The following is a 26,254-nucleotide window of genomic DNA, read 5'->3' on the forward strand; positions in this document are numbered from 1 at the left end:
TATCATACACGTCAAAACGTTAATGTGTAAAAAAACTGTATTTAAAGTATCATTCAACACATTATCTTACTTATTTACTTAGATAAATCCATAATTATTTCCCGAATCAAGAAATTTAAATTATAATTTTTAAAAGCACAACCAATAACTGGTACAATTTTAGAATTACATACGAGTAGAATCGTAGGTAGAAGCTAGTCAAAGAAAAATGATTTGCATTCAACCTTATAGCATTCAACTTACCTTCGTAAACTCATTTTTTCCGAATATAACTGCTTGTATTGAATTGAAATACACAGATTTTACATTTTAGGTATCATCAATTTAATATTTATCACTTTGAAAAAAAAAAAACACTTTTTTCAATCAATGTGGTAAACCAACAATTTTCAAAAATAGAACTTATTTTCCCCCTTTTAAAAAAAGTATGTTAAAGTTATTCTATGTTCCCTATTTTTTTTTAATAAAAAGTCAAAATATATTTGAATTTGGAGAGTTTATTCACCTTCACACAACAAACAAAAGTTTAGTTTTATTTTTGAAAATTAACTTCAAATCAAACAAATTCGAAATTGGAACACTGTACCATCCGTATGTAAATAGAACAGACTATATGAACTTTTACAAGCGGAAATCTTATAGAGAAAGTGGGAACACCTTTGACCGACCGATTTCACAACTACACTGAAATTTCAGGCTACCCCAAATGGTTGTACTGATAATCTGCCAAACAATTTTATGCTTTAACCCTTTTCAGCTTAAGGTCTGAAATCGTTTGTCTAAACATCACCTTATACTGTTCGATTGAAACGCGCAAGCAATTTTAGTTTTTCTTGCGTTCGTCTTAAAGTTGATTTTGACTTTACATTCGGAATGCAACAACACAAAATTAGCTTTATTTTGGTGTAGACGCTCTGTACTTTTATGTATCTATATTTTTAAATCGGCTTTTAAAATTGCTTCTTATTGATATGACGTTAAAGTTGGTTTTGCCACGGACTTTATTTTCAAAGGTAGACAAATTCAACATCGTTTATCATTAGTTGGGTTGGGATATGTTATGGCGATTTTTGGGGAAGTAATTTAGCGGATCGAAATTTTTCCTGACTTGACCTTGAATGCAGAATTATGTCATTTTTCTTTGCTTTTAGAGCAAACCGTGGGGAAAGATAAGAAACAAAATATGGTTGGGTTTGTAGCAAGTAGAAAGATTAAGTCTCTGCCCACATTTTGAACAAGGTCGTGTGATTTTATGTATGTATGTAACTATGAATGAATGACTGAGCAAATATACAAGGAGAGTGTGAATGAGGACTACAGACTACGTGGATGACATCGGGAAGAGATGGAGTGGTTCTATTCTAGTAAAGGGCCAGGCCCCACACGGCATTATACAACGTATCTTATAACTAATTCACTCCTACTGTAATTTGAGTACATACATAACGCTTCTGAAAATGTAGGCAGAGACTACATCTGTTCACTTTACAAAAGCTAGTTAAGGGGACTCTGTCCTATCCGTGATAATATTGTCGTACTGTCTGCGAACATTCAAAAGTAGAATGAATGAGTATCTCTCGGATAGGCGTATAACATCTACGTTTTCATCGTCACATACCATCAAGTAAGATGGAAGACAAATTCCCAATCCAAACATACATACATACATAGATATATAAAGTCACGTCTATATCCCTCACTGGGTAGACAGGGCCATGAAGATTCATGAAGAGACTGATTGGCCACGTTCAGCTTTTTGGCTTGCTAGCCCATCGCCTAAAAGAAGAATCCCAAGTTTATAAGCCTATCTCTTAGTCGCCTTTTACGACATCCATAGGAAAGACAAAGAGTTGTCCTATTCTTTTATTCGCCTAATCCAATAATGTATAAATAAATGAATGAAAAAAAAAGAACACTTGACCTGGCCTTTCACAAAAACGTCCTTGATCTTGTACTGTACCCAAGTTAACTACTTTAATTAAGCTTGTCTATGCCGTATCTACTGACAAAGAAATCAATAGATTACCTATGGCTTTACAGGCAACTTAGAAAAGACTACAGGTTTTAGGCAAATACCACGGGAATTTTAGCAGAATGAAAAGTACCCTATGTCCTTCCACAGAATCTCAATTAAATGAATAAATCTATACATATAATAAAACAGTCGATGGTCCATTGGTTGGCGCGTGAGACTGTGAAGTAGGCGGTCCAAGTTCGAGCCCAAACAAAAACAAGATATTTTTGTTTTATTTCACATTATTGTATATTCAACTCGAAATTTACGCGGACGAAGTCGTGGGCTACTATATAATATTTTTTTTATAATATGCATTATAGTAATATTGGGATTTTGGGTTACTTCCTTGCCATGGCAAAAGGTCAGGTAAAGAGAACTTGAAGCTTGCATTAAGAGATTTATGAATGTGGATGAAGCGAAAGAAGTTGACGTTATTGAAGAAAATGCTGCAGTGCAGTTTGTTACCGATTCTTCAGCACTGGCGCTTTGGTAGCGGCAGTAAAGTTAGTTTTATTTAAGTAATTTATATGACGTTAATCAATGTTGTGAAATCAAAAGGTATGACAATTATAAAGTGATATGAAGTGTTCCATAATAATGAATAAAAATTTCGAAAATAATTTTTGAAGTATTCAAGCGCCGTGGCAAGTGTAAAGATGTAGTCTCTGCCTACCCCTCCGGGGAAAAGGCGAAATTATATGTATTTACGTATGTTTTATTAGGCTCAATGTGAAATTGAGCTTCAAATAATTGAAAGCATTAGACAAACACTCTAGTTATTTGTGAAAATCTATCTGAAATAGACTGGCTTTATTTAAACGCAAATCTAGGTTAGGCTTTGTTTTCGATCTATTTTGATATCTGGGATATTAAATGCGGTTAGAATTGTGTGGTATCGCTGTTTATAATTCATAATAGCTTATTCATATGGGACAAAGACGTAATATGTTTAAATTCATGTTTTGTTTGTTTTAATTTAGACAATGTGCATTTGTCCATGATTTAGATTTAAGAGATCTATATTTGTATATTAACATGCGATGAAAATGCTGCAGTGTAGTTTGTTCTGCCGCTTCTTCTACACACGCGCTTTGGAAGCGGCAGTAGTTATAATTAGATTTAAGTGATGTGACGTCAATAAGTGATACATACATACATAAAATCACGCCTCTTTCCCGGAGGGGTAGGCAGAGACTACCTCTTTCCACTTGCCACGATCTCTGCATATTTCCTTCACTTCATCCACATTCATAACTCTCTTCATGCAGGCTCGGCGGTTTATAAGTGATACCTTGAATCCAATTTTAAAAATAAATCTATTCTATTCTATTCTAAATAAATAATCATTTCAGTTTTTGTCCTGTGGTTCTACTATGTTGTATGTACATACAAACATTAATTTATATAATTATTCATTCACATAATCACGTCTATATCCCTTGCGGGGTAGACAGTGCCAGCAGTCTTGAAAGACGGACTGGCCACGTTAAGGCTTAATGTTGGAATTGAGATTCAAATAGTGACAGTTTGCTAGACCATCGCCTAGTAGAAACATACCAAGTTTATAAGTAATTTAACGCCTTTTACGATATCCTATATATATGAATATACGATACGATATATATATGAATTTAGTACGACGGTTAAAAACCTTGGCCTACATATTGATACCAACTTACATTGGGATTCACACGTTGTTGCAACCAGTCGGAAAGTTTACAGTGTTCTGCATTATCTGCAACGCTTAAAACATTTTCTTCCAACAAAGACGAAGATTATGCTTACCCAAGCACTTCTTCTGCCTATAATTGATTATGCTGATGTGTGTTATCTGGATTTAACTGAAGAGCATCTCAACAAATTAGAACGTCTTCTAAACAATTGTATCAGGTTTATATTCTGCCTTCGGAAGTACGATCATATTTCTGAATACCGTTCTCAGCTAAATTGGCTCCCCATCCGTAACCGTAGAAATCTTCACATTTTATGTCAGCTTTATACCATTCTCAATAATCAGCTTGCCCCAGACTATCTTAAAAAAGACTTCCAACTATTAAGTTCTACTCACGAAAAAATCCTTCGTTCTTCAAATAAGTTAACTCTTGCTATCCCTTTTCACCGTACAGGTATTGCCTCCAATTCTTTCGCCGTTATGGCTGTTAGGCTCTGGAATTCACTTCCCGAGTCCATCAGGACATCCCCAAGTCGTTCTAGTTTCAAATCGCGGGTAAACGGGTTTTTCTTGAGTCGCGAGGGTATTTAATATCGCCTTTTCACTCATTTAATCGCTGCACCTATTTAATTATGTATATTGTTTATCTATTGTAGTTTTTATGTATGTATATTGTTTATCTATTGTATTTTTTATGTATGTATATTATAATTATTTTATTTTATATTTTGTGTAGGTATAAATATATTTATTTAGTTTAACCCCACATGAAGTTCTCTGTAAGACCCAATGGTTGACTGGTAGATAATGCTTTTAGCATTAAGTCCGCCAATTGTGCTATACATTTGTATCTTGTGCAATGAAGTTTAAATAAATAAATAAATAAATATCCATGGGCAAAAGATGGAGTGATCCTATTCTGTTATCTATTGGTGCCGGGAACCACACGACACTCTATAAATTGTATTGTATGCACACTATAAACTTGTGATTCTTTTTTTGGCGATGGGCTAGCAACCTGTCTCTATTTGAATCTCAATTCTATTCTATCATAAAGCCAAATAGCTGAACGTGGCCTATCAGTCTTTTCAGGACTGTTGGCTCTGTCTACCCCGCAAGGTTTATAGACGTGACCATATGTATGTATGCACACTGTTAAAATTTTTAGTTGCATGTTACAAAAGCGTTTGCAGATCTAACTCGTTCAACATCTATGGTTCAAAACATTATCCCTAACTTGTCCAGGCTTGTCTAGGTCTGGCGTTAATAGCATTACGCTGGAAGCAGTTAAATGCAGTTTGCAGCCCAATGCGGTATAAAACTGATCTTTATCTGTTTTTATTGCTGTCTAGTTGCATCTCCTGGCATTTTTTTTTAAGATGTTTTTGAGAAAGCTGTTTTTCTTATTCCGTTTTATATGTTTTGTGCCGTGTGGTTCACGGCACCAATACAAAGAATAGGACCACTCCATAGGATGTTGTAAAAGGCGACTAAGGGATAGGCTTACAAACTTGGGATTCTTCTTTTAGGCGATGGGCTAGCAACGTGTCACTATTTGAATCTCAATTCTATTATTAGACCAAAAAGCTAAGCGTGACCTGTTGTCTTTTCAAGAGTGTTGGCTCTATCTACTCCGCAAGGGATATAGACGTGATTATATGTATTTAGCGTCTTTATCATCCCGGCGCTTGTCCTAGTAGGCTCCCAGAGTAGAAGTCAGGTAAACCGAGCAGGGATCAATACACATATCGGATCATGGTCTCAGGTCTAATTATCTAAATGCAATTTTTTCTCGATCTCTTTCCCTCAAAGCATCGGTAGGTAAGCAAACTAATGTAGTTAAGCAACATCGTCACGAGATGGAGTGGTCCTATTCTTTTTTTTTTATTTGGTACCGGCAACCACACGGCACCAATAAACCAAATCACAGTACTGTCAAATCTTGCAAAACTAACACAGTAATACAATTCGTTACTCAAACCGCTTTCAAAGCGCATAACCTACGGCTAATAATATCCGAACTTTTGCAATTGCCAAAGAAAAGCTATTATACTTACTCAACATACCCGGTCACAAATGAACTTTGAAAGCGCAGTAAAAGGTAATGTGCAAAAAAAACTCTATTGATTAACCGTCGTTTCGCGAACATGCGACGTTGCGTGTTTAGACATGTAAAACTTAATGCGTTATGAATTTATGCATGCGTTGAACTTGTTTTTAGTCGACTATAATTATTACCACTTTTATACGAGAGAATAGCGCGACCGACCGCTTAGTGACGGCACAGAATAGCGCTATCTACCGCCGAATAAAACATCATGACAACACAAAAAAATAACGACTACCCCGCAAGAAATATAGACGTGACCATATGTATGTATGTATTTATTTAATCTTCATTTGTAATGGGCATCATTGCCTTAAATAAATAATCCCATGTTTATACATACACATATATATAGTCACGTCTATAACTCTTACAAGGTGTACGGAGCCAACATACTTGAAAAGGCTGAAAGGCCACGTTCAGCTGTATAGCTTCATAATTATTTAAATAGTGACAGGTTGCTAGCCCATCGCTTACAAGAGGAATCCCAAGATTGTAAGCCTATACCGACCTTAGTCGATTTTTACGACATCCATGAGAATGATATTGTGTGGTAACCACACGTCTTTTTAAACTTTTTCCAAGTTTATAAACTAATTTTTTTGTTGCTCCTGTCATGAATTTGCCCCGATCCCTACACCCTTCATACTTGCATCTATACTAATATTATAAAGCTGAAGAGTTTGTTTGAACGCGCTAATCTCAGGAACTACTGATTCGAATTGAAAAATTCTTTTTGTGTTGAATAGACCATTTATCGAGGAAGGCTTTAGGCTATATAACATCACGCTGCAACTGTTAGGAGCGAAGAAATAATGGAGAATGTAAAAAAATCGGGGAATATTATACATCCTTGAGGGCTTCAATGATGCCCAAAATAACTATTCCACGCGGACGAAGTCGCGGGCTCAGATAGTAGTAATAATAAGTGATTGTTTGTTATTTTCGACGGAATCTCACGGACCGTGAGGTAGCAGGCGGTGAAAAACAAAACTATAAATTATCCTTAGCCGCGTTAATGGATCTTTTGACTTTCCAGAACAAATGACGTCAGCAAAACAAAAACATATCTTTTTACAATGCGAAAATAAAGAGTGAGTTTCATACATTGATTACTCATCAAAAAAAACAATTATGTATGTTTATACATACATACATACATATGGTCACGTCTATATCCCTTGTGGGCTAGACAGAGCCAACAGTCTTGAAAAGACTCAATGGCCACATTCAGCTATTTGGCTTAATGATAGAATTGAGATTCAAATAGCGACAGGTTGCCAGCCTATCGCCTAAAACGTCTTTTAGGCTTGGGATTCGTCAAACCCAAGTTTATAAGCCTATCCCTTATCTCGCATTTAACGCCATTCAAACCGATGGAGCGTTCTTATTCTTTTTCCTATTGGTGCCGGGAACCACACGGCACATTAAATGGAGTCGTTCTTACAAAATTTATTTGTATACCGTACGAAATAAATGACGGGCAGTTTGAGCGGACAATTCGTTTGACTTGAGTTGGGTAAACTAAAAATGTTCTTTATAAGCATATTAGATGACCCGGAAAATTGAAGGCGAAAATTTATGTGTATAGAGAATAAAGAGACGTGTAGGGAGAAATCATACAATTTTTTTTTTTTTTTTTGACAAATTACACTGATTGATTTAGCCTCGAAGTAAGTTCGAAACTTGTGTTACGAGATACTAACTCAACGATACTATATTTTATAATAAATACTTATATAGATAAACATCCAAGACCCAGGACAATCAGAAAAAGTTCTTTTCTCATCACGCCCTGGCCGGGATTCGAACCCGGGACCTCCGGTGTCACAGACAAGCGTACTACCGCTGAGCCACAGAGGCCGTCGAAATTGAACTGGCCCTTAAGTTTTTATACATATAGTCACGTCTATATACCTTGCGGGGTATACAGAGCCAACTGTCTTGAAAAGACTGAAAGGCCACGTTCAGTTTAATGATAGAATTGAGATTCAAATAGTGACAGGTACCTAACTCGTCGCCTAAAAGATGAATCTCAAGTTTATGCCGGGACGTCTTGGGAAAACTACTGCAGTGTAGTTTGTTCCACGGCTTCTTCTACACACACGATGTGACGTCAACAAGTGATCCCTTGTATCCAATTTTAAAAATAAATCTATTTTATTCTAATCCCATTCAAATATAGAAGTGTCGCTACTATAGGCAATCTTTTATTGTTCTAATCAAGATGACTGAACAGCGGCACTAAAAATAACTTGGGCACTGAATGAAAATACACAAAAAAACAAGCCTTCCCTAACAAACAGACAGATAAAACCGATGTCTCGGAAACTTCATTGCAACATCAGTCAATGTAACGCTACAAAGTTAGGGAAACCACACTTCCCAAAGTTTGACTTGTTGAAAATTACTTTTGTTTTTGTAGGTTTATTTCCATACTAATAATAATAAATAAGACTTATAAAAAATTATCAAAGAAAATACTGGCAAATTATTTAAAAAAATGCGAAAATTATATACAAAAGAAGGAAGATTATACCTACCTATGAATATATTTTATTTAAATGCATAATATCACGCCTTTTTCTTAAATGAATTACACAGAATACATACAATAAACAAAATATCCTTATAGTCTTTATCCCTTGCGGGGTAGACAGAACAAACAGTCTTAAAACAAAACATTCAGCTGTTTGGCTTTCGAAGATATTTCAACTAAATCGATAGTAAAAATCTTGTTTGAAACATCAAAAGTTCGATTTCCCGCCAAAAAATCTAAAAAAAAAACAACCGTTCCTCACCTTATAGTACAAGTGGTGCCATCTTCATCGTCCTGTCTCTTTCTCCTCTTGCGCCGTATGTACAGATACGCACCAATAGCAAAAAGGACAGCTATAGCGCCACAACTCAGTATTGTAATCAACACAACATCACGGGTCTTCATTTTTGTATCTGAAAACAAAGAAAAATTGGTTATTTTATTACGTTTTGAAACCGATGGGCTCGCACGAAGAGAGTTATGAATGTGGATGAAGCTAAAGAAGTGTGCAGGGATCGTGGCAAGTGGCAACATGTGGTCTCTGCCTACCCCTCCGGGAAAGAGACGTGATTTATGTATGTTATGTAGTATGTATGTACATGTGTATTTTAAAGAAAGTTTCAACGTTTGTCTCGTTGCCAAGAAAAAACATAATGTTCGCCATCTGCTTCTTTACCAAACAAGGTAAAAGTTTATCAAGGAAAAGGGTTATAAACTTGGGATTATATAAAAGTTTATAAAGCTATCCCTTAGTCGCTTTTTACGACATCCATAGGAAACATATGGAGTGGTTATATTCTTTATTCTATTGGTGCGGGAACCACACGGCCCATAGAAGGGATAGGCTTATAAACTTGGGATTCTTCTTTTAGGCGATGAGCTAGCCACCTGTCGCTATTTGAATCTCAATTCTATCTGAAAGCCAAATAGTTGAACGTTGCCTATCGTTCTTTTCAAGACTGTTGGCTCTGTCTACCCCACAAGGAATATAGACGTGATTATATGTATGTATTATATTTAAGTAAACGGGCCAATGACCTGTCACTATTTGATTACAGCTGGACGTGACTGAGCGAACGTAGAACGGTAGCTTGCGACCTGAATAAGGTAAGTCAGGTTTTTACACGAAGCGACTCCCGTTTCACCTCCGCAACATTTCCTTGCGGGGTAGACAGAGCCAACAGTCTGGAAAAGACTGATAGGCTACGCTCAGCTGTTTGGCTTGATGATAAAATTGAGATTCAAATAGTGATAGGTTGCTAGCCCATCGCCTAAAAGAAGAATCCCAAGTTTATGAAAGCCTATCTAATATATTTATAGATATTTATAAATATTCATGCAATAAAACCGCAGGATAATTTGGACACGAATGTTATGTATTTTCAAGATGCGCGCGCATGGGACGCCGCACCACAGATAAACAATAACATAACAAGAAGGAGTTTGTATAACATTTCAAACTTCTTTGAACATATATATCACTATAATATTAGTCGCCTTTTACGACATCCATGATAAAGAGATGGAGTGGTCCTATTCTTTTTTTCTATTGGTCCCGAGAATCAGGAGAACTTAACTCATAATTGATCATACATACATACATACATAAAAATCACGCCTCTTTCCCGGAGGGGTAGGCAGAGACAAAGATTGATCATGGTTAAACATTTAGCCATTATATTATATTACGACCTAAATCTTTAGTTTCTCACATCACACATTACAACTTAATACACAACTAAGTTTAGGTCGTAACAGGGTTAATGCGAATATAATTACGGCACATTCTTCAAAGGCAGCCTTTTGGAAGAGGGCCAAAACCGGAACCGGCAATTAGACTCTTAAACAAGTGGTTGGCTGGACTCAACCGTGGCTTATTTCGTGGTTTTATGTCCAATTTTATAGTAGACTAGAGGCCGCTCGCGACTTCGTCCGCGTGAAAACAATATCATAACTTTACAATCGATCCCGCGGGAACTCCGGGATAAAAAGTAGCCTATATGTTATTCTGGGTCTACAGCTACCTAAATACCAAATTTCATCGTAATCGGTTCAGTAGTTTTTGCGTGAAAGAGTAACAAACATAAATACCGACATACTCACAAACTTTCGTATTTATAATATTAGTAGGATACTAGCTGTTCCGGCAAACGTTGTTTTGCAATATAAATAATTTTCAAGTAATTTCTCTAAGGGGTATGAAAAATAGATGCTGGCCGATTCTCAGACCTACTTAATACGCTCACTTATTTCATGAGAATCGGTCAAGCCGTTTCGGAGGAGTACGGGAACGAACATTGTGACACGAGAATTTTATTTATAAGATTAATACAAATTTCATCATCCTCAATGCTTTTAATCTGCGCTGCCTCTTTGACTATGGATTTTCCTTTTTATTTTGGTTGACTGGAAGAAATCCCGATTGGGATAAGTCCGCCATTGTACATATTCTTTTATATTCAATGACTGTTCTGATTTTGTTATATTTATTTTTATGTGCAATAAAGAGTTTACAAACAAACAAGCAATTAGCTATTGCCCCCGGCTTCCCCGCATGTAAGTCGCATTTCGCATCCGTATCACGTAACCTGTGGTGTGTGTGAGTGTGGATGTCGTAAAAGGCGACTAAGGGATAGGCTTACTAACTTGGGATTCTCTTTAGGCGATGGGCTAGCAACCTGTCACTATTTGAGTCTCAATTCTATCATTAAGCCAAACAGATGAACGTGGCCTACCGGTCTTTTCAAGACTGTCGGCTCTGTCTACCCCGTAAGGGATATAGACGTGATTATATGTATGTTGTAATGAAATTTTACCCTTAATAGCCTGATACGCAGTGCAGCAAACTGCATTACATCACGCGTCTCAGGTATTTGGCATGCTACCAACTTTGCATCGAACCACTTGTTTGGACTTTAAAACGTGCTAAATTGTTATACATACGTGTATATACATAAAATCACATCTCTTTCCCTTAGGGCAAGGCAGAGACTATTCCACTTGCCACGATCTCAAAATTAAATCATTATCACGAGATCTTAATTTTTATTTCAAAATCAAAATTCAAAATTTTTATTCATTATTATAAGATACTTCATAATTGTCAAATCTTTTGGTTTCACAACATTGGTTGACGTCTGTATGTATTACTCACTGCTTCGCCCGCGTTAATTTAGCGTCATCTACAAAAGAATACAGGTTAACGGAAACTACAGCTTTTAACGGGATAAAGGGATGAAAGGTTCCCTTTATCCTTCTTAATTAATATACTTTTAATTAATTTCTTATATATGTAAAATTTCAAGAAGATTAGTTTAGTAGATAACCCGTGAAGAGGTTAACAAACAAACAAATAAACTTACTTTCGCATTTATAATATGAGTTGGGATTTTAGCGTTTTCAAGTCGGTACAATATTTCCAGGAATGTTTTTGTTTTTGTAAAAAAATTCTACGAAGAAAGAACTTTGTTAGTTGTTGAAGAGATTTATTTCAAAGCGAATAAATACGATATTCCTCAGGGAAAATATATAATTCCGAGAGATTCTCTTAGCAGTATATACGTTTCCTTAACTTACTCGTATATATCATGAATAATAAGTTTATTTGTTTGTTTGTTTTCTCTTTAAGCGTTAATCTCGATTCAATCATCAGCTGAATGTGGCTTTTCAGACTTTTCAAGTCTATTGGCTCTGTCTAATCGTAAGGGATGAAGACGTGTATGAGATTCAAATAGTGGCAGGATGCTAGCCGATCTCCTAAAATAATACCCAGTTTATAAGCGTTTTCCTTGATCGACTTTTACAATCTGCACTGGAATACATATTTACCTAAATTATTAGCGTCTTTCTCAATAACTAGCTATTGCTCCGCGGCTTTACTCGAGTGGAATTTCCAGAAAAAAGTAACCTTTGTTAGTGCTGAAAGTTTGTCTGCCTCTGTGTTAAATATCATCAAAATCGGGCCCTTTTATTTTTGAATTGATTCGTTACGAAACGCAATTCCTATCTATTATAAATGCAAAAGTTTGTGAGTATGTCAGGATATTAGTATGGATGTTTGTAACTCTTTCACGAAAAAACTACTGAACTAATTACGATGAAATTTGGTATTTAGGTAGCTGAAGACCCAGAATAACACATACTTTTTATCCTGGAGTTCCTGTGGGATTGATTGTTAAATAATGATAGGGTTTCCACGCGGACGAAGTCGCGGGCGGCCTCTTGTCACAAATATTTTCTGTTTAATATCATGTGGCAGTATAAATAGAGTAGTCAGAGCCAATAGTCTTAGAAAGACCCAAAAAGTACAGACCTACGTTCCGCTAGCGTGGTGTCTGAATCGAAATCCAGATAAACAAAACAAAACACTTCTATTTTGGGCGGTCGGGTGAAAAGCTCTCGTAATATTCTATCGGCGAGACTTGTCCATCAATTTCTGAAATGGACGGTACCTATTGTGATTTATTTAATGGTTTTTGTTTATTGATGGAAAGTAAATTAATGTTTACTCATGAAAGTCAAGAAACAAGAGATTTTTCACTAAATGTGTTGTTCTCATTTACATGTAACTGTACCGTAATAATAAAAAATAGGACCACTCTTTCTTTTTCCCATGGCTGTCGTAAAAGACGACTAAGGGATAGACTTATAAACGTGAAATTTTTCTTTTAGGCGATAAGCTAGCATCCTGTCACTATTTGTATCACAATTTTATCATCAAGTCGCAAAAGCTGAACGTGGCCTATCTGTCTTCTCAAGAATGCTGGCTGTGTCTGCCCCGCAAGGGATATAGACGTGATTATATGTCGTCCTCCCGACTGCTCACAGCTATAAATCTGTGCAAAAAACTAATATAGACGACGATACATCATTCTGACAGTTTCAAGTAGAATATGGGATTTGTCTTATAATAAACCGATTTCTATGCAGCTCATGACAACAACATCATTCCGACCAGACATGTAACAAGATAAACCAAAATTTCGGAACAAAAGCAAAAGTTACAAACAAGAATAGAGTACATACATACATACATACATATGATCACGTCTATATCCCTTGCGGGGTAGACAGAGCCAACAGTCTTGAAAAGACTGAATGGCCACGTTCAGCTATTTGGCTTAATGATAGAACCGAGATTCAAATAGTGACAGGTTGCTAGCCCATCGCCTAAAAGAGGAATCCTAAGTTTATAAGCCTATCCCTTAGTCGCCTTTTACGACATCCATGGGAAAGAGATAGAGTGGTCCTATTCTTTTTTGTAATAGTGCCGGGAACCACACGGCACACGGAATAGAGTACGATAGATAAAAAAAAGTTTACAAACCGCCAGTTTCTGCGTGAAATTAACGTAAAATATTTTCGAGGGTCGAAGAGGCTCAGGAGCTTGAGGAATCCCAGATGACGTCACAATTGGGCTCTGGCTACCCCTGGGGTCAATGCGGATCGCGATGCGGCGTGGCATCGATCCGACTGTGTTTGAACGGGCAAGTCGACTTGAACCAGTACTTAACACTTTCGTCAAGCTGTCATTTTTTTCGGGGAAATCGCTTAAGATTAATAAGTTTGGGTTATAGTAGCGACCCGCCCCGGCTTTGCACGCGAAGCATTTATAAATTAAACCTTTTTCAGAAAACCCTCTTTCCAACATTTCTAACAGGAACAAAATCCGTACATAACTTTCCGAGATTAGTGCAAACATACACACAGAGAAGATAGGGTTTTGTAGTAATTGCTATAATATACTCTTGTTGCCGTTTTTTTTCTGGAGGAGAACTCAGTATCCACATAACACACACATTACAATTGTAAAATTTTAACAAAAAAAGTACATATAAACATGCAAACATATGATCACGTCTAAATCTCTTGCGGGGTAAACAGGGCCAACTGTCTTGAGAAAACTGATCGGCCACGTTCAGCTGTTCGGCTTAATGATAGAATTAAGATTTATATAGGTAGTTAAAGGCAGCAAGCCCGTCGCCTAAAAGAAGAATTCCAAGTTTATGAGCCTATTTAAAATTACAACTAAAGAAGAAGTATAATAAGTACCCAAAAAAAAGGGACTTACACCACGCAAGTAACTTGCACAGTAATTCAATCTTTAGTCAATTCAAAGATCCACACGATCTGTAGAATAGATATTATCAAATATAAGATTCAAGTGGTGTTTTTTTTTTGTATTTTTTTTAGTTTTAATCGATCCCAAATGCAAGGTGTCTATATTATTAAATGAGTTTGATCGTGCAGAAAATTATTCGCATAAGCAGATAGATAGAAAAAAAAAACACATTTTGCACCATAAGCCGTGTGGTTCCCGATATTTTAAACTAGTACCACTCCATCTCATTCCCATGGATGTTGTAAAAGGTGACTGAGGTGATAAAAAGATAGATAAAACTCTTTATTGCACCATAAGAGTACAAACATATTTCATTATCTGACATCAAACATAACTCACTTATTCACTTAATTAGAAAAAAACTGAATTAGCTTAACACCAACAAAGTTGTAGCCAACCATTAATTTTGTTGCCAAATTTTGACATCCAAATCCTGGGTTTTACACCCTTCGTCTGTAATCCAAGAGATTCTGAACTCACACGAGCGTCGCGTGTTGACATTTGTATAATGAGAACGATAATAATAATATTTCTTCTCTCACTTCAAATAAATTATATTCAAACAAATAAAAATATTTTTTTCTCAAAATTGAAACGACACATGAAAATTTTTGTATTATAATTATTGTAAAAAGAGAACCAAAAGAGTCGGTTAAAATCTTCCGCTAAGTGTAACAAATACTTTCCTGCATCAAAATCGGTTCAGCGAAACGCGAAATAATCGCGGAAAAACATACATACAATTCAAACTAACAACCACAATTTTTTTAAGGCGGTTCAAGAAGATTATATTATAAAACTAGCTTTCCCCCGCGACTCCGTCCGCGCGGATGTCGGTCTTCGCGTAGATGGTTTATTTCTCCATTTTATTTTCAGTCCGGTCAATTTAGTTAGACCAAAAAATAGGAATGAAGCTACATTAATTCCCATCAAGCTGAAAAGATTCCGGTTTAAGGAAAAAAATTACCCAAGGTCAAAGGTAAGAAAATGGGATTTTCACGATTTTCTTCAAAACGTTTTATAGGAAAATTACCTCAGACATAGATTGTAGATCATAAAGATATCTATAAAAAGGAATCAATATTTTTTTTTCAATAAAGCTACCGTTTCTGAGATGAAAATGAAGATGATGATGATTACGATGCAAAAAGTTGCAAGCGTCATAATATGCATAAGCACGTCTCGTATATACTCTATGTAGCAGTAATATAAGTAAAAATATTGTTCTGTCGGTAATTTTAACTTGAATTCAAAATATAAAATATACATAAGTATAATGAAACCCAGTCCCTTCATTTATACTGTAGTGAAACCTTGAGACAACATCAGTCTCTCTGTTTAATTGTGTACGTGGCTAGGGTCGTATAGCTGCTTTATCTCAGAATGCTCAACACATGAAATACCGTAAGTCTTTAATAATAGTTGTCCTTGCGGGGATACCGTTGTCGGCTATGGACACCACGGCCTCTCATGCCCTAGGAGTGCCGGCCGTTTAGAGCGCCATGCCGCCCTAAATGATATAATCCTCCGTGCTCTTGCCACCATCCATGTTCCAGCCGTTCTAGAACCAAACGGTCTGGCTCGGGATGATGCCAAGAGACCGGATGGTATGGCTTTGGTACCCTGGAGATTGGGGCGGCCTTTGGTGTGGGATGCTACTTGTGTCGACACACTTGCGCCGTCTCATCTTCAGGTTACTAAATCTAAGGCCGTTCTGCTTCAAATGAGGCAAAAAACCTAAATATGTAGTTATCGGTAATATCTATACTTTTGAACCATTTGGGGTAGGAACTCTGGGACCGGGGGGCCTATCTGCCCATCAGCTTTTCCAACAATTGTCGAAAAAGCTAATTGAGGTATCTCTTGACCGGAGGGCTGGAAATTATCTGGCTCAGAGAATCAGCATTGCCATTCGAATTGGCAATGATGCCAGCCTTCTGGGTACATTCCCACATGTTGATGCTCTGCAAGGACTGTACAATTTATAAATTAAATTTTAGTTTGTAGTCATCTTTTTTCTTTCTTTTTATAAGTAGTTTTAGTTTTAATTTGATTATTGCATTGAATTTGATAATTGTAATCTCTATTATTGTCCTAAGATGATTTTCTTCACATAGGGTTATTCTATTTTTTTTTAAAATAATAAATGCGAAAGTTAGTCTTGAGTGCCACTGCGTAGTGAAAACACGTGTTTATTCTAACCTATTTCAGACTTTTTCAAGTTTAATAATAAAAATGTAAAAAAAAAACGCGCTAATAGTACACTACCTCAGAGGTGGCAAGGAAACGGATGCATATTATGACGCTTGCAACTTTTTGCATCGTTATATCACAGAAACGGTAGCTTTGTTGAAAAAAAAATATTGATACCTTTTTTATTGATAACTTTATGATCTACAATTTATGTCTGATATAATTTTCCGATTTGAAAAACTTACCGTTTTAAAGAAAATTGCGATACACCCATTTTTTACCTTTGACCGTGAGTAAATTTTTTTCCTTAAACCGGAATCATGGGGAATTTTGAAATAATGCTTTTGATTGTGTTTTAAATAATTATACTCATTTTCAGCTTGATGGGAATTAATGTAGCTATGTAGTATTTTTTTCATAGTAATTAGTAGCGGCCCGCTTGTGCAGCAAACGGTTCAAGCCAAAGCCGACTTTCGGCGCTACATGTTACGGCGCTAAATCCACTGCGGGTAACACAACGTGTGTTCGCGGTTCTACAGAACAACGTCTATGGATAAACTGAAAAATTAAGATTTTTTTTTCTTCGTATTTTTTCGGGATAAAAAGTATCCTATTTTACGCCCAGGATAATAAGGTATAATTATACCAAGTTTCATCAAAATCGAACCGGTAGTTTTCACGTGATGCCTGAACATACAGACAGACAGACAAAAATTTTTTTAATCACATTTTTGTATTTGGTATCGATCCAGTAACACCCCCTGCTATTTATTTTTTCAATATTTTCAATGTACAGAATTGACCTTTCTACAGATTTATTATATGTATAGATATAGATACGTTAATCTACGCTTTCTAAGCGCTTGGTGCATCGTAAGCATTACATTACATACATCTTTCCATTTGCCACGATCTCTGCATACATCTTCCGCTTCATCCACATTCACAACTCTCTTCATGTAAGGTCATTGTTTTCGAGTACCCCTGACCTGACCTTTCGCCAGAACAGGTACATTCGTCCAACCCTCCCATTCCACAGACCCCTCCATAGACCATTTGCTCAATCAGTCAACCTGCTTTCATCCGTGTGGTTCCCGGCACCAGTAGAAAAACAATAGGACCACTCCATCTCTTTCTTTTGGATTTCGTAAACGGCGATTAAGGGATAGGCTTATTACACTTGGGATTCCTCTTTTATGCGATGGGCTAGCAAACTGTCAATATTTGAATCTCAATGTTATCATTAAGCCAAACACCTGAACGTGGCCTTTCAGTCTTTTGAAGACTGTTGGTTCTGCCTACCTCGCAAGGGATATAGACGTGATCATATGTTATGGTTTATGCTTTCATTCATAATGGTAAAGTTATTGTATTTTCACTCAAGAGAACTTCTTTCTAGTAAACATATTAGAAATAGCTTAATATTCAAAAGATCCCCTAGGTTTTGTGATCAAAGTTAAATGCAATTTGAATATCAAACGGCCTTTACCAATTTTTGTCCCGCGAAATTAAAAACGAATTAGGGACTTACAACAGGACCTTGAACTTCTTTTTAAAACAGATTAAAAAGTCTACGATAAATAAAACAAATTATTCAAATGCTTTATTATATATAATTTAAATGGCCTGTTTCATACGTTCCATATTATTTTATAATTGCGATGACGAACAGGGTTCATATTGTACCTTTTTATAAGCAGTAACTGTAATTCAACTGATGAACTTTATAAGAATAAATGTATGTGCCGTGTGGTTCCCGGCACCAATACGAAAAAGAATAGGACCACTCCATCTCTTTCACATGGATGTCGTAAAAGGCAACTAAGGGATAGGCTTACAAACTTGGGATTCTTTTTTAGGCGATGGGCTAGCAATCTGTCACTATTTGAATCTAAATTCTATCATTAAGCCAAACAGCTGAACGTGGCCATTCAGTCTTTTCAGGACTGTTGGCTCTGTCTACCTCGCAAGGGACATAGACGTGACCATATGTATGTATGTATGTATGTAACTTTATAAGATATGCAATAAAGATTTTGAATTTGAATTCCAGTGGATATATTCTCTCTTCTTGAACCAAAGAAACTTCGTTCGATTCCCGGGCGGCCCATATAACACGTCTTTATCCCATACGGAGAAGACAGTCGACAATCTCAAATGGACTGAAAGGCCAAATTCATTGAGATTCAAATACTGATAGGTTGCTTATCCATCGATCCAAATTTATAAGAGCTCCCTAGCGAAACTACGATGGTTTCTCGCGCGATAAAATCAGCATCGCGCGTGCTAATCTTCCGGTGCTGGTATTTATTTATGTAGATATACCTTGATACCACGGTAAGGGTCCTCAAACAAAACAAAACGAAAATCAAAACCCGGATCTGAACTCTGACCCACTTATCATTTCATCAACGAGTGACCTGACCCTTTCACTTAGAAAAGGTCTTCATTGTAATAAAACACAGAGCAAAACCAGACGTTACCGGTAAAGTGGAGCTTCTTAAGTCTGTGTTAGACCTTAGGTTTAATTAAATGTACTAATTTGTGGTCAGTGCTTGATATTAATTAATATCAAAGCGCCTTTCTGTGGCGCAGTGGTAATACATAAGTATTTAATTGATAACGGTTAGCATATTATGAAAGATATATAGTACCGTGTGGTTCCCGGCGCAAAAAAGAATGGGACCACTCCATCTCTTTCCCATGGATGTCGTGGAAGGCGACTAAGGGATAGGCGATGGGCGAGCAACCTATCACTATTTAAATCTCAATTCTATCATTAAGCCAAATAGCTGAGACTGTTGGCTCTGTCTGCCCCGCAAGGGATATAGACGTGACCATATGTATTTACGTATAGTATCTGCCTACCCCTACGGGAAGGAGGCGTCATTTTATTAATGTATGTATGGAGCCTCATAACTCAATGTATAATTTCAACAAAATAAATTCAGGATTTATTACAAGCAACAAACGTTGTGTTACATACTTGTTACCTGGAGGGGTAGGCAGAGACTTCATCTTTCCAATTACCACGATCCCCGAATACGTCGGTTTAAGGTACTTTTGTCACAAACGAGGTATTTTCCTTTAAGTGATTTCGCCAAGGAACAGTTAAACACGTCCAAAAGAGGAAATGAAGGTTACAAAACAATAATTATTGACCCAACAAATTGCCTGAAATTTTGATTAATAGAAGTTAATAAATGCTGTCAGAACGTTCTGAATTTTGCAATATCACGAAGACTTCCCACTGGGATTTGAAATTTTCGCTCATTTTGTCAGTTTTAATAATGGCGCCGTTATTTTCTTGGAAAGCAAATTTTATAGCTTTGACTAATTACCAAATTTGTTATTGACGTTTATTTTTTAACTAGCTTTCACCCGCAACTTCGCCAGCGTGAATTTAGCACCATCTAAAAATAGTAAATAAATTTGTACCACCTAAAAAAAAGAAACAAATTGAGCGCTACCTACAAAATGAAACAAATTGAGCGCTACCTACAAAAAATAAAAGACATGGGCGCTACCTACAAAAAGAAACAAATTGAGCGCTACCTACAAAAAATAAAAAACATGGGCGCTACCTACAAAAAGAAACAAATTGAGCGCTACCTACAAAAAGAAACAAATTGAGCGCTACCTACAAAAAGAAACAAATTGAGCGCTACCTACAAAAAGAAACAAATTGAGCGCTACCTACAAAAATAAACAAATTGAGCGCTACCTACAAAAAGAAACAAATTGAGCGCTACCTACAAAAAGAAACAAATTGAGCGCTACCTACAAAAACTGACGAATTTAGCGCCACTTACAAAAGAGTACAGGGTTTTTTTTGCAAATCCCACGGGAACTATAGTTTTTACCCTCCCTTCTCCAGACTTTTAATCATAACGGGACATTTCAATGATTCAATAAATAAACGTGAAGCAGTAACAAAAATAAATTCATACTTACTTTCGCTTTTTTAATATTAGTTCGGATTGAGATTGGCCGATGCCAGCGACATCGCTAACGTATTTCAGTCCAGACTATGAGCGACTATAACATGACCTAGTCTCTTGTTATTCGTCATTCACGATAATTAAGATATTAGTTCGAGACATATATTGTAACCATATGTGAAAAGTTCAAGATATAGGGGAAGACCGAAAAAGAGATGGATGGACGGCGTAAAGGATAGTATGAAGAGAAAGGGAGTGACCAGTGAGATGGCAATTGACAGAAGTAATTCTAAAAAACTAACATACTGTGCCGACCCCGCGTAGAAAGTGGGAAAAGGTAACGACGAAAAAGACATAATATTGTAACCATCCAAAGTGAATCTGAAAAAAATTAAAATAAGGTAAAGTCACTCAATTCCGAGGGGTTCCAAAACTGGCAGGTAATTGCGATGTATTTAGAATAACGGTATTTTCATTCAATTTTACAAGTTCACTTTGACCGCAAAATACGTAATTCAGTTAAGAATATATTGACTCATGTTTATGTGTGCAAATTATTGCCATAGTGTGTGCACAATTTAAAATAATCGGTAAGTTCGACGCCAGCAGCTGACCCGGAAGCGCGCTTCTTGTATTTCGAACCTAATTTACGTGAGTACTACATTTTTTTAAATAGCGTTTAATTTGTGAATTTTACGATCTGTGACTTTTTTGTTTATGTAGGAATATTAAAAGGGGTATTTAAAATATATAAACCTTTTAGATTTTGAGTATTTGTTCAGAAATTCATGAGAAAATTAGATTTTAAAATACCGCGGCATTAGGTTTCCAATAATTCAGTAGGTTCCTAATTGCCGATGTACACCACGGGATTAGGAAATCGAAGAGGGTTACGTTTTTTTTTAAATTTTGAGTTCACTATTGTGATTAAGAAATTAATATTTTAGTAGTAATCTCTTAAATAACCAATAGTTGTAAAAATGTATTTCCGATGTACACTTTGACGTTACATTTGTTAGATATAATAACCTAAATAATACCTTTTTAGGTACTTTATTGTTTTCTTGGTTCGAAAAGCAACATTGATATTATTAGATTATTGGTGTGTTCTGATTGAATTTTATTTATGCTTTATATTTTTAATGTAATATATATCGATAGCATTTAACTAAGTATTGGTATATTGGCAAATATTTTATTTTATATCACTCGGAATTAAAAAACTTGTTTGAGAGTATTAAAACACAAATCCGATGTATTTAGAACGGAATAAGGTTATATGAACACTTAATTCCGTGGTATCGATACAAGAAAAATACAGTGTGTTCCTTATCTAACTTTTCTCGTTTATAAAGCACTAAACCATCCATACATCTAGGGACCCTTTAGATTAATTTTGATAAATCATTCTTTGATAAATAACTGATTATATATATCATACTAAAACGTAACTTTTTAGTATAAGTTTCAAAACCGGCTTTATTGTAAAAGTCTATTATTGTTTGCTTATTGTCGAAATTATTATTTTTAATTAGAAATAATGGGCCTTATTACTTAACAACTAGTTTGTAACCTAGTTTTTGATCTCATTAATAATAAGGAAAAGTTAGATGTTATTTTTGATATGATTATTAAAAATTATTACTTTTTATTATAGGATTATAGAACAAAAAAAAATGTTGTGCTGAAGTTGATTATTTTTAATTTTATACGAGATTGGTATTTAGCCATAAGTATTATTAATGTTTATGTTTGAATTATTAATATCTAGATATTAATCATGTACCAACAATAAGACTGATTTCAAAATAAAAGACTTGATTTTTGGACACTCTGTATTTATTATCCCCACCTCCATTTTATAATATTAGGTACACTCGGATTTAGGAACAAAATCCATCGGAATTAGGATTTTTAAATCGGAATTAGGGTCTTTGGAATTATTTATATTTTTACATTATTTCACATTTATACTATTTGTTTACTGACCAATTGTAGATTTATTTCAAAAGTAAGATAAATAATACTGCTGATAAATATAACCAAATCTTCAAAAGAGCACATTGGATACTTAAATTTTAATGTTCACTTAACTTCAGGTGAAAATACCGCGGAATTAGGTGACTTTACCTTATTTAGAAGAAAATTTTGCATCTCGAAATGAGTGGAGTTCGAACCCGGGTCCTTGTGACTAAGACAAGTGCTTTACCACTCAACCGCGTCTCAAAGACCGACTTTTTTGCTGAATAGGTTTTTTCCTTATTTTCTTATTAAAGTGGAGTCATTTTAATTAGTTACTTCAGCTCCCAACCTCCCAAGAAGGTTATATAAAAAATATTTCTAGACATATCTATATAATTAAAATTCAGTATCAAAAATATGTCATCTCTAACTTTTCAGGTTAAAATGGAGTATTTATTTTACAAGTATAAACTTAACATTTTAATAAAATGAACCATTGACCTGACCTCTCGCCAGAAAAGTTGAATACTTACGTGTAATATAAACGTACGTGCGAAATATATAGATACATAAAATCACGCCTTTTTCCCGGAGGGGTAAGCAGAGACTACATCTTTCCACTTGCCACGGTCTCTGAAGGAAAGAAGGAGCGAAGGAAGTATTTCCTTCGCTTCATCCACATTCATAACTCTCTTCATGCAAGCTCAGTTTCGGGTACTCTTGATCTGACCCTTTACCAGAACGTCCTTAATTTGATCAAGGTACGTTCTTCTAGGCCTTCCCACTCCGACCATTCCCTCCACACTCTCCTTGTATATCTGCTTAGTCAACCTGCTTTCACTCATCCTCTCCACATGACCAAACCATCTTAACATACCGTTTTCTATTCCTGTAACTACATCTTCTTTCACATCACAACATTCCCTTACCACGCTGTTCCTTATCCGGTCACTCAATTTCACACCCATCATACTTCTTAACGCTTTCATTTCCATCGCATTTATTGTGCTTTCGTGCTTCTCAAAAATAATTACCACAATTTTCAATTTGCGTAGAACGAATTGTGAACTAAAAATTGCACACATTTTCGAACAATCGGAAACCATTTCACATCGGGTGGAATGCATTTGGTAGGGTGACCATGAGTTAAAAATATGAAAGACATCTGTGTTAGAGTCATTAAGTTATTAAGTTTCTGGACATATTGCATACATACATACATACGATCACGTCTTAATCCATTACGGGGTAGAAAGAGCCACGTTCAGCTGCCATGGCACAAGGACGGGATTAGGATTTTCAAAGCTTTGACATTTGAGCTTTCAAATCCCACCTTAGACTTCGTCTTGCTTACCATCAGGCAGATTGATTCCAAATTCAAATTTCCAATAAAAAAAGTCATTGTTGAACAATCTACAAAGCTTGGTCACCCCCATAATGTATGACCAATCTAACTTGAACCTTCGAAACATTTCGTGAGTTTTATTTGTATACGATTTCTTTTGGTGTAATTTAGTGCGAAAGTTCTCTGTATATTGGATACACTTGACAGTTTAAATGAGTGTGTTTGTGATGTGAAAAAATGTGTGAAACCCAAGGGGTTTCTACATTACCAAACCTTTCATGACTGTTACATCAAAACCTTGCCTGCGACTTCGTCCGCGTTGTCTTCTCAACCTGTATCACAATTAAAACCCTATATTCTTCTTCAGGGTCAATTATATCTCTGTACCAAATTTCATCAAAATCGGTTCAGTAGAGTAGACGTGAAAGCGTAACAGACAGACGGAGTTATTATGTATTGAATTTAGTAAAATCGATCCTTAGTTTTCATTCGGTATACACGAAATCTTTCATCTTTTCAATATAAGTACATGTCTATAATGCACAAAGCAAGGCAATGTCTCAGCTCTGTGCATGACTGTACCAAGTGAAACGTATGCAAATAGGTACAGCCGCCGTCAATTTGCTCTGCGCGCGTCTGAAACACGTGGAAGGAATTTTGATTCGAGAGTTCATAGTCCAGGCATGTACATTTAATTTGATAAGTTTTATTGAATTTTCATTGGCACGACAGTACGTGAACAAGATAGTGGAAAATACCTGAATATTGGAGAAATCCAGCAAGATAAAATGAGTTTTCAATTCTTCTTATTTGGTAGTTTGGTATTTTGATTCCCTAAAATACCTGACTACCAAATACGAAGAATTTAAATCTTATTAAATTATTTTATTATGCGGAAGCATAAAAAAATTTTTATTCGATCAATAATTCTCAAGATAATTGTATGCTGTAGTAAAGAAATCTTAAAGAGTTACATACAGAATGCAATTAAAGAACATCGCCATTTTGATAGGCGATAAAGATGTCGCCAAATTACCTGTTTCATATATATCTTAATATTACATAAATACATATGGTCACGTCTATATCCCTTGCGGGGTAGACAGAGCCAACAGTCTTGAAAAGACTGAATGGCCACGTTCAGCTATTTGGCCCAATGATAGCATTAAGATTCAAATAGTGACAAGTTGCTAGCCTATCGCCTAAAAAATAATCCCAAGTTTGTAAGCCTATCCCTTAGTCGCCTTTGGCGACATCCATGAGAAAGAGATGGAGTGGTTCTATTCTTTTTTGTATTTGTGCCTGGAACCACACGGCACAAAATTAATATTAATACATTCCTAACACATTAAGCCTCTTTCCAACTCAAGTATGTGGGCTAAGATTGCTTGTGACCTGACCTTTCGTTAGTCAATTAGCTTTTACTTATCCTCTCCACCAGACCAAACTAGCTAAACATATTTTTTATTCATGTCACTATATCTTCTATTGAATTCCCTAATCACACTGTTTTATTTTGACAACATGACTTTTGTCTTTAAATGTTAAACCAATGTTACCTAAACATTGTTTATTTACGTCACTGAATTTTATAAAATAGGTAGGTATGTATATTTAGTTCAATTCACCCGTCTTACGCATCGAAAATGCACTAAAAAGCAAATAGGTAGATTGTAACATGTCACAAATGTACGGTTATACCGAACATATACTTTAGGAATATTATATATCAATCCTGAAATTCAATCTATATCTGTATGCAATTTCGTGAAAATGAGTCCAGTAGTTTATTCGTTAAAAACGTACAAATATAGACAAAACTAGCTGTGCCCGCGACTTCGTCCGCTTGGAATAGTTATTTTGGGGCATCATTGAAGCCCTCAAGGAGGAATAATTTTCCCAGATTTTTTTTTTCACATTTTCCATTATCTTTTCGCTCTTAATAGTTGCAGCGCGATGATAAATGATGATTAAACACAAAAAGAATTTTTCAATTCGAACCAGTTGTTCCTGAGATTAGCGCGTTCAAACAAACAAACTCTTCAGCTTTATAATATTAGTATAGATAAAAATCTTTTATCTTTATTACTAGTGTGAATTGATTACAATGTACTTTTCTAAGCCTAACATTGATTAGACGACAGTTTTATTCAATTTGGTGTGTTATTTTTTTTACTACAATTCTTATGAGTAACCATACTATATTAAATGATCTTATATGACGGCCTCTGTGGCGCAGCGATAGTACGCATGTCTGTGATACCGGAAGTCGAATCCCGGCCAGGGCACGATGAGAGAAGAACTTTTTCTGATTGGCCTGGGACTTGGATGTTTATGTATATCAGTATTTATTATAA

The 26,254-nt window shown here is 35.7% G+C and overlaps 1 long non-coding RNA gene across 1 annotated transcript in view; it reads right to left on the minus strand.

Annotated features, from left to right (window-relative positions):
• Nucleotides 1–26,254, minus strand: part of LOC132903793 (uncharacterized) — a 121,813-nt gene that overhangs the window by 10,999 nt on the left and 84,560 nt on the right. The window contains exon 2 of the long non-coding RNA XR_009657488.1: nucleotides 8,598–8,748. This is a non-coding gene — a long non-coding RNA (uncharacterized LOC132903793). The remainder of the gene's footprint in view (nucleotides 1–8,597; nucleotides 8,749–26,254) is intronic.

This window comes from Amyelois transitella, chromosome 30, assembly GCF_032362555.1.
Source record: "Amyelois transitella isolate CPQ chromosome 30, ilAmyTran1.1, whole genome shotgun sequence".
Taxonomy (NCBI): domain Eukaryota; kingdom Metazoa; phylum Arthropoda; class Insecta; order Lepidoptera; family Pyralidae; genus Amyelois; species Amyelois transitella.